Genomic DNA, 15,150 nt, shown 5'->3' on the forward strand with positions numbered 1-15,150 from the left:
TGGATTGAATTGAGACCCTAATATTCATTTTCAAGATGATGATTGCACTTTTCTTCCCAACACAATACCGCAATAAATGTAAATCCACACTTCAACGTTTTTTTTTTGCACGGGGGATTCCAACTTACACTGCAAGTGGCAATAGATGGCAGGAACTCGGCGCCTTACCAATGTGAGACGTATATGCTCGCGATGCACATCATTTTATTATCAGAGCATGACAGTGGAATTCTGGTAACTATGCTTTAGTGATAAGGTGTTGGGATCTAATATGTTTAACCACATCCAAAATGAATATCTATGAGCAATTCCCCCCCACCCACAACCTCTCACTTGAAAGCATTTTTTTGTTGTTGATGAGGTTGGACAAGGCTGAAATCGGAGTTGAGAGTTACCCTTTAAAGCAAATTTCCTGCAATTCTAAACATTTTGTCGTGTCTTATGTGTATTCATATAATACCAGGGGTTGAGATCTGACTGAGTTCATAAAGAAATTGTGACCCGTGGCCCGTATTGACCTCATTCTGGGTCTGGATCCGGACCGCGGTCCTCCTGTTGAATATGGCTGGTCTATAGGGTCAGTAAGACACAAAAACTTTTCCATTCCTGGATTTGATCAGAAATAAATCTCTTAGGAAGACAATCCGTCTGTTCAGGCTCCATTACGCCCCCTAGTGGCTGGCGTTCATTTCTCAACATCTCATGCATGTTGTATCAGAGGAGATGTTCTGGTCCTGTGGAGGGGGCACCAGTCAAAACAGAGTGCAGCAGAGGGCACTGCAAGGAAATGCCTGTCACGGCGGCAGTTATCAACATCATTTCTTCTTAGAAAACGTCCCCTCGCAAGGATCTGATGTGAATGTAATTCTCAGTTAAATGTTACGGAAAGACTAGCAGCTCTCAGTAGAGAAGAAGACAGAGGAGGAGCAGGACATAGCACCAGTAGACTGGACTGGACACAGAGCGTAATGGACTCTCCTGATAAGTCTGGAATGCTGGACCACTGGCTGTTCTCTCTATTGATCTGATTGAGCTGTGGGGGTAAGGGGATGATGCTGCTGTGGCAGCTAGGGGACCAAGGCTGCCTGAAGTCCAGCAGAAAGGAGCTACTGGTCCCTGACTACCTCCACATCCCCCTGCCTCCCCTCACTGTCTCCCTCCAGTATTCACACATAACCAGATTCTTGGGGCTTTTTGATGTGGAGTGACTCCTATTGATCCCCTTTGATTCTAATCTTCTTCCACCACACGATGAGCACACATGCATTCTCCATGTTTTGGCTGCGTGATGTGGCAGCCTATGGCCTGTGATATTACAAATGACCTAACTACTTAAAACGCGTCAAGGGGTCGTTGCAGCTACAGGCTGATTGCTTTCGTGGCACAGACTCTCGTTCGTTCATTTATTTCCGTAGTGTCTCTCCACCTTAGTGACGGCATCGAAGGTTCACTTGAGAGAAGTTTTGAAAAAGTTTTTCCCTTACGTACACGGCTCTTGTATTCCTACCTGGCACTTCTTTCACACAGGAGGTGCACGCACGGTGCAACACGCCAATATAACAGGTCACAGCCTGAGAGAAAAGAACCACACAATTTATTACACAGCTCGAGTTATAAATCCTTTGATGCTGGGCCATGGTATATAAATACACAGACATACAATTAGAGGTGTATGTGTGTGTATTTAAGCCTCACTCCCTTTGATTGGCATCATTCATTATCCAACATGCAAGCTGCTAAACCCCAGTTTGTCTCGTTATCGTTCCAGAGCTTCGTTATTTTATTTTCACTCGGTGACTTCTCTTATCACGCAAACGCCACTTAAGATCCAGTGTAAAAGCTACATACTGTAGACGTGACCTCTTCCTCAGATCTGCAGTATAGTTTTATGGCTCTGACGAGCTGTGACGTCCCTCACTCGGCACAAACGTCCCTCACTCGGCACAAACGTCCCTCACTCGGCACAATCATGGCTTGTAACCTGCATATGGATGAACAGATGCTCGCGACAGTGCTTGTGTGTGCACGTCTTTCATGTACTGCACACATTTAGGCATTTCCTGTTTATCATAAAAATACAGGGCAGAAATGTTCTTATCAGACCTAAACCAAAAGGTTTAAGGTAGCAGCAGCTCCCTTTACATGCTTTTAGAAGTATGTGTGTGTGTGTTTTAGATATGCACAGTGTGCCACAGCACCATAGACTGTGGGGAGACACCCAGGCCTTTAAGAGGTCTATTCATCCCCCACAGACATAGGTCCCAGTGAACAAGCCGTCTGTAAGGTAGTGGAGAGACGGAGCCTGAGGGCCACAGTGGGGACTATTTCTGCTCTGTCACTGTACTGGACTAAGCTAGCGAACTGAATCCAGTGCCACAGCCAAGGGACCACAAAAGACAAGCACAACAGCAGGAAGAAAATAGTTTATCATAAGCAGCAGAGAGGTTACTTCCTAGCCGGCTAATCAATGATAAAAAAAAAACACTGCATGTTAAAATAATAGCACTATAAACCTCATAGGGTTTCAAGACTGTCCGTCTGAAAATAAAAATGGCATCCTTGTCTGGGATTGAAGTGGGTAATCCCAGTATCTGTATCACCCTTAACAAGCAAACAAAAAGAAAGGGGAAGATAATCTCTGCGTGTGTAATCCTAAATCCGCCATAGACTGGTGTGTTGTCTCTGAAGTGGGAGTTGGGTTGGAGGAGAAGAGGGCTGATCAGCGTGGGGCTGTGGGGCCAGGGCAGCAGCATGGGGCCGTGGGGCCAGGGCAACAGCGTGGGGCCGTGGGGCCAGGGCAACAGCGTGGGCCTGGCCGCACACAGCTTTATGACATAGATACAGTAGCAGACAGCTTGTTCTTTCTGCTGGGACTAAGAGAGCCCTGGACAGGCCACGTCCATGAGAGAGAGAGGCTTACACAGTCTGATCTCTAGGCTCACAGAGGTCAAGATAAACACACATTTACAATACCAGGGTACAGTGCTGTGTGTGTGTGTGTGTGTGTGTGTGTGTGTGTGTGTGTGTGTGTGTGTGTGTGTGTGTGTGTGTGTGTGTGTGTCTGTGTGTGTGTGTGTGTGTGTGTGTGTGTGTGTGTGTGTGTGTGTGTGTGTGTGTGTGTGTGTGTGTGAGTGTGTGTGTGTGTGTGTGTGTGTGTGTGTGTGTGTGTGTGTGTGTGTGTATCAGGGATTGTGGGGGTTAAATGGGGATGGCTGGCGGATGAGGTGAAAGGGCAGAGGGTAACGGGAGGACGTTGGTTAAAAAGGTTGGCGACCGTCCAAATGTGGTATAAGGGTGTGACTGAGCTGCATGGGGGGAATTAACCAAATCTGGATAAAATTATCATAAAATCCCTTAATTTCCTTTTAATTCAAACAGTAATCATTAAGTGCTGTTTTCCCAGCCATCTGTCGCTGTTCACTTTTGTCCACCTGCAGCTCAGGACTCAGGGCAGGCTTGGAGAGGACACACACATATAAAGACACACCCTGCTCAGGCTGCTCTCCCAACAGGACTGACTGTACAACCATTACAACCAACCAATCCCAAATGACCAACATACCAGACAAAAACACTCATGTCTATCTGTATACATCCATCTGTTCACGTTAGTGTCCTCCAAATTGTTATCTATTGATTTATTGATCCATCCATCCCTCCCTCCCTCCCTCCCTCCCTCCCTCCCTCCCTCCCTCCCTCCCTCCCTCCCTCCCTCCCTCCCTCCCTCCCTCCCTCCCTCCCTCCCTCCCTCCCTCCCTCCCTCCCTCCCTCCCTCATTCTTTCCTTCCTTCCTTCCTTCCTTCCTTCCTTCCTTCCTTCCTTCCTTCCTCTCCTTCCTTCCTTCCTTCCTTCCTTCCTTCCTTCCTTCCTTCCTTCCTTCCTTCCTTCCCTCCCTCCCTCCCTCCCTCCCTCCCTCCCTATTTTCATCCATCCATCATCCCTCGTTCCATCCCTCCCTCCCTCCCTCCATCCACACTTCCCTCCCTCCCTCCCTCCCTCCCTCCCTCCCTCCCTCCCTCCCTCCCTCCCTCCCTCCCCTCCCTCCCTCCCTCCCTCCTTCCTCTCCTTTCATCCGTTCATCCATCTATTAATCTATGATTCTTGTTTCCTCATGTATTATCTCAAAACAGCACTGCACCTTACAGCACTGAGTTGGCTCGGGACTGCAAAGCTACAAAGACTCCCACTAAACCTTGGCAAGCGTAGGGCACAGGCTTCGTCCAAATTGTTAAATAATCAATGTGTTCCCATGACAACCCGTGCTCGCCCCGCATTGGCTGCGTGGCCCGCTTAGCTGCCTCTCCCTGGTTCACCTCTCAGGACGCTGACTGCAGCTTATGTGTCTCTGTCACACATGCGTGGCCATGGGCTCAGCATCAGCTTGGCTGGCCTACCTGCACACTGCCTGTCTGTCCACATCGCGTTAGGACTATAGCTACAATCCTCCCCCTGCAATGAATGAATGAAACAGCAGAGGGGCCAGCAGGAATGGTCTGACTTGGGGAGAGACTGTCAGTTATGTTGGTTACACATCTCTACTAAATACTGCCAATCAGAGCCCACATGCCCAGACGCCCTCTGTCTCCACTACCTAGCTAGAGTACAACTTCAAAAAAAATCCTCTTTTGTGAATGAAGTGTGAGGCTACTCCTTTAAATTGTTCATCTGATTCCTTCCCGATTTTTCATTACAGTTACGATTCATTCTCTGAATAATTACATGAAAATACCTATTAATTTCATATAAACTCCATGTGAATACCAGTGAAAACAGTATCATAAAATAAAGTACAAACAATATTAGCCTATATATGATGATGTCATATGTTGGCACTGCAATAGATATTGAGGCCACGCCTCAAATGAAATCCAAGCTCCTCCTCTTGCAGCAGTATTTCTATGGTGTTTTTAACTCCTTGAGTTCCCTGGGGTACAGGAGGGTTCGGCATGAGCATAGCAACAAGATGCTGACAAGACAATAACCCTCAGTTCCTTAGCAGACATCTCCATCCTCCTTTACAGAGCACACTGATACTGTATGGCAGCCCTGTACGGCAGCCTAATGGCAACATCCCAGTGAAATATGACAGTGCCTCTGATCCCTTACAGGGTAATGGAGGCTGTTCTGTCTGAAGATATGTGTACCATTAGGAGATGCTTTCCCTCTGCCTTCACTCATTCGTGCTGATTACTAATATATAGACATTGTGTGCCCAAGACCAATAGAGTCAATCTTAACCTTCCCTACAGTACCTAGTAGGCTTGGGCGGTATCCAGATTGTCATACCTTCATACCGACCTTGTGCCATACCGTGATATTCTGTAATACCGGCACTGAACACAAGGGGTGCTGTTTTCAAACCTCACTAACACTATGTAATCTAATGTTTAGTAATGCTAACAAGTACATTAAAATAGTGAAAAAATTATGAAACTATACTGAATATATTCATGTCACAAATAATTGATTAAAACACACTGTTTTGCATTGAAGGTCTACAGTAGCCTCAACAGCACTCTGTAGGGTAGCACCATGCTGTAGCCAGAGGACAGCTAGTTTCCGTCCTCCTCTGAGTACATTGACTTCAATACAAAACCTATGAGACTCGTAATTCCATAGTCTTACTCAGTAATTATGACAACTTCCAGAGGACATCCTCCAACCTATCAGAGCTCTTGCAGCATGAACTGACATGTTGTCCACCCAATCAAAGGATCAGAGAATGAAACTAGCAGTGAAAGCATAAGCTACAGCTAGCAAGAACTGCAGTATTTAAAATGTGGTGAGTAGTTGACTCAAAGAGAGAGAAAGACAATAGTTTAACAGTTTTGAACAAATACATTTCATTAAAAATAAAGGAGAAGCAAGAGAGAGAAAGAGCTAGCTATATTTCATTTCCCCCCTTTCACTTAGCTAGCAAATGCAGCTAGCTAACTAGTTTAGCCTACTCACCCGGCTGAAACAGAGAGGGATGCTATGTTAGCTAGCTGGCTATGGCTATCCAACACTGGAACTCTTCCAAGTCAAGGTAATCTTTTGGTTTTATTAATTTATTGCCACAGGGGCCCACCGGTTTAACTGCTAAACTGCGTGCTAACTGTACACTGTACTGCATGATTGTAGAGGGTTTACTAATGCGTTAGTTCTATTAGCTATGTTGTTGACTTGACGGTAGCTAATATGGTGACAACGATGTAAGTGGTGTGTAGCGGTTATGATATGAAGGTTTGGCTTGGAAAGGTTTTTCGCCTGGTCACAGACCAACAGCTGATGCATTGTGCACTGAAGTCCACAAGCAAAGGGAAAAGGTGAGCGGATGCAAGAAGCAATTATACAATGATCTAGCTGCTATGAAAGTGAACTGTGTTTGCATGTGATCAAGGGTGTATTCATTCCGCCAATTCTGTTGAAAAAATATCTTAAACAGTTGCAAACGGAACATACCTGAATTTGACCAATATATTGTTTGAACTGTTGGACTAATGACTACACCTTAGATCAGCTAGATGCAAGCAAGATTGTGCACGGTGGTATTGAATGTGTCAATGTCTGTCACCTTGATTACTCAAATTTATCTCGACCTGTGCACCTATGTTGTAAACTTTCATTCATAGGCTAGGTTGTAGCAACCTCATGATGGGTATAGGGAAAACGTTTGTATCATGTAGTAAGTAGCCTAAACCTATCATTTTACATTGAGCTGGGTGAATGGAATATGAATGACAGTCATCCAATATGCTGTAATAGAAATAATGCTGTGCTCAGAAAAAAAAAAAAAATCCCTCATCTTAAACAGCCCCGACCACCACTGGTATACAAGTAACAACAAAATGCTACTCACAGTATTCTGCATGCACAAAACAAATATTAGCCAGCAAGGCTCTTGATCCAGAAGGGGATTGTCTGCTGTTACCAAGTGAATGCTTGATTTTGGAAGAAGCTAACCACTTAGCAAATCAAATGCCCAACTGCAGAGCATTTAGCACATTTGAAACAGTTAACTTAATAGTTCTAAGATATCTAGCAGGAAAACATATAGTAGTGAACTCCATACTGTAATTAGATCACCAGGCGCATGCTGCACAACAGTGAGTGACAAGGCTCCGGTCTCTTGTCGTTGTGTGCTTGTAAACAAACACCATGTGACACGTGACTGGGGACCACCATGAGCTTCATAATGATGTGACACGTGACTGGGGACCACCATGAGCTTCATAATGATGTGACACGTGACTGGGGACCACCATGATTTTGTATTGCCCAAGTTGATTGCAGGTATTTCCTTAAAAAGTAATCAAATGTATTAAAACATTTAAAATAAATAGCTTGAAGGTATTGAAAAACCATCCCGTGGCTATTTCCAAATACCCTGGTATCCGGTATATCCTGTATACCGCTCAAGCCTAGTACCTACTGATGTTTACAAAGGTCACACCTGTTGCTGACAGGTGTATAAAATCAAGCACACAGCCATGCAATCTCCATAGACAAACATTGGCAGTAGAATGGCCTTACTGAAGAGCTCAGTGACTTTCACTGTGGCACCGTCATAGGATGCCACCTTTCCACCAAGTCAGTTCGAAAAATGTCTGCCCTGCTAGAGTTGCCCCGGTCAACTGTGAAGTGGTAGGCCACACAAGCTCACAGAACGGGACCACTGAGTGCTAGAGCTCGTAGCGCGTAAAAATCGTCTCTCCTCAGTTGGGACCGCCGAGTTCCAAACTTCCTCTGTAAGAAAAGTAACCACAAGAACTGTTAGTCGTGAGCTTCCTGAAATAGGTTTCCATGGCCGAACTGCCACACACAAGCCTAAGATCACCATGCGCAATGCCAAGTGGTGTGAAGCTCAGTGCTATTGGACTCTGGAGCAGTGGAAACACGTTCTCTGGAGTGATGAATCACACTTCACCATCTGGCAGTCTGACGGACGAATCTGGGTTTGGTGGATACCAGGAGAACACTACCTGCCCCAATGCATAGTGCCAACTGTAAAGTTTGATGGAGGAGGAATAATGGTCTGGGGCTGTTTTTCATGCTAGGCCCCTTAATTCCAGTGAAGGGAAATATTAACGCTACAGCATACAATGACATTCTAGACGATACTGTGCTTCCAACTTTGTTGAAACCGTTTAGGGAAGGCCCTTTCCTGGTTCAGCATGACAATGCCGTGCATAAAGCGAGGTCCATACAGAAATGGTTTGTCGAGATCGGTGTGGAACAACTTGACTGGCCTGCACAGAGCCCTGACCTCAACCCCACCGAACACCCTTGGGATGATTTGGAAGCCCGACTGTAGGCCATACCTAATCGCCCAACATCAGTGCCTGACCTCAGTGCCCGACCTCACTAATGCTTTTGTGGCTGAATGTAAGAAATTCCCTGCAGCAATGTTCCAACATCTAGTGCAAAGCCTTCCCCAGAAGACTGGAGGCTGTTAAAGCAGCAAAGGGGGGACCACTCCATATTAATGACCATGATTTTGGAATTAGATGTTCGACAAGCAGGTGTCCACATACTTTTGGTCATGTAGCGTATCAATACAACATCATCTACAATTACTTGTCTCTGTGAGCTGGTCAGTGTGTTGTAAGCCGTGTTGGGTTTGTGTGTTTTCTGCAGAAGGTGGGATGAGAGGCACAGTCAGTCGGTCGGTGGTGCCTCATCTGTTCCTCGGGCCTTCATTGGCCTCTCGTGTGCCACGCTGCAGTGCAATCAATACCTATTCAATTACCATGCACCCAACATCTTATTCACGCTGAGCTGAGGCCCCGCTCACTATCGGAAGGACCAGGGGAGAGGAGGAGGGAAGGAGAGGAGAGGAGAGAAGGAGATAGGAGGGAGAGAAGGAGGAAGGGAGCGAGAGAAGGAGAGAAAGAGCGAGAGAAGAGACAGACGGATGGACAGTATATAGAACCTGCTCTTGTTGAACCTTAGTGTTGTATTCTCCATTAGTGTTCCATTCTCTCTTAGTGTTCCATTCTCCCCTTAGTGTTCCATTCTCCCCTTAGTGTTCCATTCTCCCCTTAGTGTTCCATTCTCCCCTTAGCGTTCCATTCTCTCTAAGTGTTCCATTCTCCCTTAGTGTTCCATTTTCCCTAAGTATTCCATTCTCCCTAAGTGTTCCATTCTCCCCGTAGCATTCCATTCTCCCTTAGTGTTCCATTCTCCCTAAGTGTTCCATTCCCCCTTATTGTTCCATTCTCCCTTAGTGTTCCATTCTCCCTAAGTGTTACATTCCCCCTTATTGTTCCATTCTCCCTTAGTGTTCCATTCTCCCTAAGTGTTACATTCCCCCTTATTGTTCCATTCTCCCTTAGTGTTCCATTCTCCCTAAGTGTTACATTCCCCCTTATTGTTCCATTCTCCCTTAGTGTTGGAGAGCCAGTAGGAGTCACTATTTTCTATGGTCCAATAAACGGGTGTCCTGACTCTCTGTGGTCACTAAAGATCTCATGGCACTTATCGTAGGAGTAGGGATGTTAACCCCGGTGTCCTGGCTAAATTCCCAATCTGGCCCTCATACCATCATGGTCACCTAATCATACCTAGCTTCCAATTGGCTCATTTCTCGCCCCTCCTCACCCCTGTAACTATTCCACAGGTTTTTGCTGTAAATGAGAATGTGTTCTCAGTCAACTAACCTGGTAAAATACTGTATATGTATTTATTTTTAAACAAGGAAATGAATTACTTCACTCATAAAGCAGGTCTATTAAACAACATGGTTTGCATGGGAAGAACAGATTTGATGCGAATGATTGGGCATTGTGACACGCAAACAGGCATGATGCTCTTTCGCTTTCTCACAGAGTGAGAACAACACGCACACACAGTCAGAGTTTTAGGAAAGGATAATTAATAGGCGGTCACAGCTGTCAGCAGCAGTCCCTCCTCATCTTGATGTAATATCACTAAAGTGTGCTCAGGCTTAGCTTCCTGTTTGGTCACGGTGAACGGCTCCAAATGAGCCTCAGAGAGGTGGCTAGTCTGACCTTCAGCCCAGCAGACACAGCCACACTCTGAAATGGTATTACTTATCACGGGCCCCCCACACTTCACCACTCCCAGTGGATGCTTCAGAATTCATGATCCTGTTATTACGTGGTAATCAAGTTGGGGCATGGGAATGTGTGTCTGATGACTCCATGTACTGTGTCTAGGCTGGTATATAGAGTAGGTGTGTATATGAATGGACTGTGTGTGTGTGTGTGTGTGTGTGTGTGTGTGTGTGTGTGTGTGTGTGTGTGTGTGTGTGTGTGTGTGTGTGTGTGTACTAAGCCTTACATCTGAGTGTGTGTTTGGGTGTGTCAAATCAAATCAAACCCAATCCTTTTTGCCACATGCTTGGTAAACAACAGGTGCTTACTGACGGGCCCATCCCAACAATGCAGTGTATGTATGCGTGAATGTGTATGTGTTGATGCGTTCATGTAAGCTCATATTTAAACGTGTGTTGTATTGTGGTTGTCCCTGTGTTGTAATAGGGTTGTCCATGTGTTGTAATAGGGTTGTCCATGTGTTGTAATAGGGTTGTCCATGTCTTGTAATAGGGTTGTCCATGTGTTGTATTGTGGTTGTCTATGTGTTGTCAGTGTTTATTTCGTGGGATGCCCAGGGCAGTGGCAGCTGCTGCCTGGTCTGTGGATTACGCTGTGTGGTAAGAGAATCAGCAGAATCTGGGTTAATAATTTAATCTACCCCCACCCCACACCTCCCTGTCCGCCTGATGCCTCTGGTGCCAGGTGACCCACCGCCATCCGTCCACACTACTCTAATCATTTCCACTCGCTATTACACGGAACCTGTCGGAATTGGCACACTATTCCCTATGTAGTGCACTACTTTTGACCACAGCCGGACTGCAACAGGCTGTGTCACTCCTTGATTGACGGGTTGCTTACAATGACCACAAAAAGGATGTGCGTCATTACATCGTTACGGGAAATTATGACAAATAAATCGAATTAATACACATTATTATTGCTAGAAATTCGGAGAGAACGGTGGATGACCTTTCAAATCCATTAACATGGCCCACTGATCTGGAGGGGAGAAAACGTGTCATATGTACGCATCATCCTCAGTATGCTTGGTATGATCCCGCCCCCACTGCGCCGTCTACATCAGAGGTCTCTGCAGATTGCTAGCTCGCAGGCAGCCCTCTCTCGGCTGGTTGCTACCCCTTGTTGCTAAGCTGAGAGCAACACGTGTTCCTCTGTGCTGTTTGGGATTCTGCCTGTACTGAGTGAGAGCCAGCGACAGTGTACAGCCCTACACTGCCATTTTGAAGCTATCTGATGATTATAGTGTTATAATATTGTTTTGCCATCCATAGTCAATTACATTACCAAATAAAGGACTTTGTGTTCTGGTCATTGAACATAGTCCCTTTACGCGGGCTGTTTCTCTGGGATGCTAAGTGTCTCGTGATGTTATAGCCTTATTTTGGCAGCTTATTTTGGCACCACAGTGTGACCTTTGACCTTTGATTGTGTTGGTGTGCTGCTTTCGGGGCATTAGCCGAGCTGACAGCTACCAAGCCATCCCTGCCTGAGCACCAACATACACAGTACCACCTATTTAAACACAAAAACACCCTTGGCTCCAAAAAAAACCCACCAAAACAAATGATTCATTCGTTTCTTTAAAAAAAGACCATCATTTGAATCATTAAGCTGAACCTGCGAGCCATGGGGAGATGGGGAGGGAAACAGAGAGAGGCAGTTGTTCGGTAGGGAGAAGTACACTGTACAGGAGAGGCTAAAAGGTGCTGCATGGTCAATCTGAAGTCTGCACTGGCCGTGCAGCATTTACGGTGATACAGCCTCTGCAGAAGTCAAGGCATTCATACTTCTTGCGCTTCGCGGAGCAGCGCAGAGCTGTTGTGAAGGAAGTTGTCAAGGAAGTGAGTTTGTGTTTATACAGGACCTCCCGCCCCCACCTACTGTCAACCAATCAAAGCTAAACGCATTGTTACAAAATTTGGGAGGCGCACGGCGATGCGGTACAGGGCTCAAATTGGCTTCTGTATGCTTCCGGAGGCGCCGCGATTGCGTTACACCCTCCATACGGAGCTTCCAACCACATTTCCAGATTAAACATAAATTGGTCGGCACATACACCACAGATCCCCCTTGAAGAGCCACTGTTAAAACAACCAACGCCGATGACAGAGCCACCTATGACCCTGGCCAGGATAGAGAGAGGATGGAGGGGCTGGTCCCAGGCAGTTCCCCGTGGTACTAGAAACAGCCCAGCAGCCCTCTTCCCCATCCCCTTCCTCCCCTCCAGTCATCATGGCCCACAGAGCTCAGCAGGTCGACTGTGGAACACCCACACGCTGCTCCATTCACCGCCTGCCCTCCCGGGCTCTGCCCGCGTTCACTTTGGCTGGCAAAGAGTGTAGGTGTTGAAAGTGATGAAGAATTACAGTAAAGTAGGACAATGGCGAGGCAACAAAAAGTGTGACACTACTTTCTACTGCGCAATTATGAATACATTCATGAGCACGTTTGTCCATATGCTGGTGTATTTACTGCCAAATGAAAGGGCGGTGAAAAAAGAAATGTCCTTTTGTTTCAAACGTTTGCATTACTTTGGGGATTGCCAAGCCAATCTGCCTCCTGTTGAGGTTCCAGACTTCCCTGTCTCTTCTTCTCCTGTAGAACACCTCAGGTTGGATCACGACACACAGGCTTCATGGAAGACCGTGTCACAGCACAGATCAGAGCACACTCAGAGCAGACATCATTTGGGCATGGACCCATGACACAAACACTGATCAGAGCAGACAGACAAGAGGCTTAAAAGTTGGAACATTTCAGCATCTAGGCCTCAGATCTGATAATAAGGCATTTGTTCATAGAGTCCTTCAGTCAGACCAAGGGAAACGACATTGGAGCATGGGGCAAAAGTAAAACATTCAAATTCAATAATATTCTATGCTTTAAATCAAGATTTTAATATACACTGAGTGTACAAAAAATGTGGAATATAGACTGGCCAGGGGAATGCAGGTGAAAGCTATGATCCCTTATTGATGTCGCTTGTTAAATCCACTTCAATCAGTGGAGATGAAGGGGAGAAGACAGGTTAAATAAGGAATTTTAAGCCTTGAGACAATTGAGATATGGATTGTGTATGTATGCCAGTCAGAGGGTGAAGGGGCAAGACAAAAGATTGAAGTGCCTTTGAACGGGGTCGGGTAGTAGGTGCCAGGAGCACCGGTTTCAGTGTGTCAAGAACTGCAACGAGGCTGAGTTTTTCACGCTCAACAGTTTCCCGGGTGTATCAAGAATGATCCAGCCAACTTGACACAACCGTGGGAAGCATTGGAGCCAGCATCCCTGTGGAACGCTTTTGACACCTTGTAGGGTCCACGCCCCGACGAACTGAGGCTGTTCTGAGGGCAAAAGGGGGTGCAACTCATTATAAGTAAGGTGGTCCTAATGTTTGGTACACTCAGTGTACATACAAGAAGGTTACGATAAACAAGATCATTCCTTTAAGTGTGCTAAGATCAAAGAAGCTTATCGTGGTAATTTAATATCTCCCATGAAGCAACTATGTGGTAATTACATACGGTACATGACTCCAGCTGCTCATCGCTACCTAGTTCTCTCTTGAGGACGCTTAGAGGAGAGAGGAATAAGTGGATGTTTATAATTCTTTATATTGGCACAACACAGAGGAGGGTCGTGACCTAAACATGAATAAAAATACTTTGGTGTATTCAATTGGAGTAGAAACATAATATGGATCTGTTATAACAGACATGAAAAGATGGCTAATACTATACTCCCTATGGCCATTCTAGCTGGGATGAGAGTTTTCATCTCCTGGGCTCAAGAGAGAGCAATCTGGCGCTGCGGTGTCGTTGGCTTCGTTTTGATAATGCGCTGTAAATAGCAGCGCAACCACATGTAACCATGGCATTACCTGGTCAGCCTGCCTAGCGGAAACAGCATTCACGGGAGATGACATTCCAGGGTTCAAAGTGCACGGCCTGATATTGCATCATTCCTCTCACTTCCAAGCTCCCCCCCCCTCCTTCCACCCTCTTCTCTCTCTCTCTCTCTCTCTCTCTCTCGGCCCATCCGCCCATCCCTGCCAGGCACGTCATCAGGCTCAGAGATATTCCAATGAGCATATGCCTCGCTTGGATTTGTCTGATTACATCATTTAAATTTTAAATGGGGAATATTAATCCACATGAGCCCATATTGGGTTTTCTAAACTGTCTGATCATGATCTGCAGCCTCTCCAGCAGCCTATTCACAGCAAGGCTCTGGGGCTCGGCTGCCTGGAAGACCTCTCTGTGTTACACAAGTGGTACGCTAGGTAACACAGGAGAGGAGAGGAGAGGGAAGCAGCACCACGACTAGAACCAGAATGGCTCCTCATTCCTCCACTATCTGCCTCTACCTAAAACAGCATCCTTCTCTGCCTGTGCAATAGTAGTGGGAGCCTATAGGATTTATACTCTACATCTTCATTTTACATGTTTGTGAAATATATTTTTATATGAAAACATGTATGTGTGTGTACTAGCTACATGTACTCCATATCTAAAGTGGCATGAAAACATATTTCGCTAAAAAGGCCCTTTGCCCTGCTGCATGCTTGCCTGCCTTACTGCCTGCCTACCTTACTGCCTGTCTGTCTGCCTGCCTGCATTACTGCCTGCCTACTTGCCTGCCTTACTGCCTGCCTGCCTGCCTTAATGCCTGTCTGTCTGCCTGTCTTACTGCCTGCCTTACTGCCTGTCTGCCTACCTTACTGCCTGCCTAACTTACTACCTGTCTGTTTGCCTGTCTTACTACCTGTCTGTTTGCCTGTCTTACTGCCTGCCTGTCTGCCCACCTTACTCCCTATCTACTTGCCTGCCTTACTGCCTGCCTGCCTGCCTGCCTGCCTTGCTGCCTGCACGTCAACATTGCAGTCCCTCTCCATAATTAACTGAGCAGCAGAGCTTATGTACAGCTCTGGTTAAGATTGCACCATGGCAACACACTGGCTCCCCTCCTCTCCCCTCCCCTATTCTTTCTTCTCAACTCCTCTCCTCTTCCCTCTCCTCAACTCCTCTCCTCAACTCCTCTCTTCTCCTCTTCTCCTCTTCCCTCCCTCCCCCTCCCCTCCCCTCCCCTCCCC

At 46.4% G+C, this 15,150-nt stretch overlaps 1 protein-coding gene across 5 annotated transcripts in view; it reads right to left on the reverse strand.

Moving 5' to 3' along the window:
• Positions 1-15,150, reverse strand: part of LOC106611741 (disks large homolog 3) — a 137,983-nt gene that overhangs the window by 54,490 nt on the left and 68,343 nt on the right. The gene's annotated exons all lie outside the window — the stretch shown is intronic.

This window comes from Salmo salar, chromosome 09 (genome assembly GCF_965601325.2).
Source record: "Salmo salar chromosome 09, fSalSal1, whole genome shotgun sequence".
NCBI classification, from domain to species: Eukaryota; Metazoa; Chordata; class Actinopteri; order Salmoniformes; family Salmonidae; genus Salmo; species Salmo salar.